We start from the raw sequence: 2629 nt of genomic DNA, 5'->3' as shown, positions 1-2629 counted from the left end.
CTATATTTTGAACCTATTTCTTCTTTTTTTAAACCTTTTATTTTCTATTGGAGTATAGCCAATTAACAATGTTGTGATAACTTCAGATGATCAGTGAAGGGATGCAGTCATACATATACATGCATCCATTCCCCCCCTAAAACCCCTTCCCATCCAGAGTGCCACATAACATTGAGGAGAGTTCCCTGTGCTAAACAGTAGGTCCTTGCTGGTTATTCATTTTAAATAGAGCAGTATGTACCTGCCATTACTCAACTCCCTAACTATCCCTTCCCCTGTCCTTTCCCCCTGGCAACTCTAAGTTTGTTCTCTAAGTCTATGGGTCTCTTTCTGTTTTGTAAGTAAGTTCATTTGTATCATTTCATTTAATAGATTGTCTTGGACAGAGGACATATCAGTTATTAAACTGATAAGAACAGACACTACACTTGATGTTAGCCAAAAGGCCAAGAAGCGATTGAATCTATTTCTCCTTATTTGATCCTTTATCACCTGGTTCAAAACTTAATACCCATCCCCTACCCCAGAAAAAACAGCCCTTCTTGTGTCTGGACCTGTCCTCCTAGTCTCATTTTTTTTTTTTTTAATAAAACCTGTTCAGTTCTTCCTTTTAAATTATCCTCCATTAATTCCCAGTGAAGAAGAAATCAAAGGACATATTCTGGGAATAGAAAGCCCATTACCATTGCAGACCAGACACGTCAAATATTCCATGGGACTACAGCACAACCAAAAGCTGTGACGTGGTCCCAAGTGGCAGCTGCCAAAGGCGTGTTGTAAGAAGATGACCTCAATTTCCCCTTCTGTCAGTCAGGCCATCTTCCCAAGCCGCATGTCTAATTCCATGCACTTCAAATTCACCCCATTTTGCCCCTGGGGTGCTGGGACTTGAGCCCACGGCTTCCATAGCTGTCTTTCTCTTTCAATGCTTTTTCTAAAATAAGGAGTGATTGAGAGTGGGAATTGCAGATCAAAAGGAGACAGTGAAATGTCATCAACATTACATAATTTGTACTATCACTTGTCAACATTGATCCCCTTAATACTATCGCTTTGACAGATGAATGAAGCAGGATTGTAGAATACTAAGAAGTGAAAGAGGGGGATAAAAAGACAACCATGTTTGATTACCCTCTGAAGTCCAAAGGATTTGAAAGTCATGACACTGGTTATTACTACGGTCTTTGGAGAGATGAACAGAAACTTAATCTATCTAATAAAATTGCCGCAAGAGATAAACTTAATCTAAACTTTCTTTCAGCTATCTCTCAGTATAATCTAATGGATTTTTCTTGGTCTCCATTGCAACACAAGACAGCTGGGTAGAAGATAGACCCGCCATGTTAATTAATCCACTTCACTCTTGTCAAACGGACATGGTGCGTAGAGCAGAGGTTGGTGCTTCTGAATGTATTGGGGTCCCCTATTTAATAGAACTCAACTGATGGGACAATCAGCCTTTCAGACCAGGGAGACTGCCACAATGCTGGTGAATGTAGCTTGCAAAACTTTTGGAGGAGAGTGGTTGGGAAATGGGTGGGTGGAATGGGAGAGGGAGAGCTGGGAATAGCTAAATGCATCCTTTTAAAATTTTTATTTATTTTTATTTTTGTGCTGAGACTTTGTTGCTGCACACAGGCTTTCTCTAGTTATGGCAAGTGGGGGCTTCTCTTGCTGCAGAGCCCAAGCTCTAGGGCATGTGAGCTTCAGCATTTGTGGCGCATGGACTTAGTGGCCCTGCTGAATGTGGAATCTTCCTGGATCAAGGGTCGAACCTGTGTCCCCTGCATTGGCAGGAGGATTCTTTACCACTGGGCCACCAGGGAAGCCCTTTTACATTTTTACTTATTTACTTTTTCATCCTTTTAAGAACTTCTGAGCTATCACTATAGGACTGTTGCTTGGGATTGGGGAGAACTGATTGGTCACCGTATACCAGGGGTGGTTATGGACCTTGGGGAAACAATGTGTAAATAACAGAGAGCCTGTCCTTGCATAGATTATAGTCTGACACAGGGGCAGTTGACTTTAAGACCACATTTCCTGGTACAGACTATATGTTGATTGACATCTGGCTGGAAGGACAGGTTGGAAGAAGATATTGTGTCGGTTCAGTCACTTGTGTCTCTGCACCAAGAAAACAGACCTTTCCCAGGAAAAGCTTGGTCATGCTAACTTCTCCAAGCCCTGTGAGATGCTTTCTTCCCCCTCTTGGATAATCAGGCCAGAAATCAAAATCAACCAGCAAAATCTGGGTCCAGCCAATGTACTTGGACCCAGAGTGCGTAACCAGAGGACTAACCAGTCTCAGAATTTATATGGCAAGGTTCCTGCCCTCGAGCGAGGACAGTTTCCATCAGCCTTTCTTCCCTGGATCCATTTCCTTCCCTGAAGGCTGAAGAGAGGTGCTTGAAATGGAGCCTAATCTTATTTTAAAGCCAATAGGCCCCACTGATAGAAATCGTTCAGGAGTGAGTGACAACCGCTCATGTGCAAAGCAAGCAATTTCCCTCTCCATCCCTGGAGAAGGGGGTCCCTGCTGCTTTCTGATGTCTTTTCTAATCTCTGTTTTTAATTTTTTTCCCTTTCTACTGCATGCTTCGTACATGGGAAAAGGGAATTGATATTT

The 2629-nt window shown here is 42.5% G+C and overlaps 1 pseudogene; it reads right to left on the bottom strand.

Moving 5' to 3' along the window:
• Positions 1–341: 341 nt before the first annotated feature.
• Positions 342–458, bottom strand: LOC145533631 (U2 spliceosomal RNA; annotated as a pseudogene).
• Positions 459–2629: the final 2171 nt, after the last annotated feature.

The sequence above is a fragment of the Giraffa tippelskirchi genome, chromosome 13 (genome assembly GCF_054371585.1).
Source record: "Giraffa tippelskirchi isolate mGirTip1 chromosome 13, T2T-mGirTip1v1.2.pri, whole genome shotgun sequence".
NCBI lineage: Eukaryota > Metazoa > Chordata > Mammalia > Artiodactyla > Giraffidae > Giraffa > Giraffa tippelskirchi.
The sequence above is the reverse complement of the archived record's forward strand: the minus strand, read 5'-3'. Positions and strand labels throughout refer to the sequence as shown.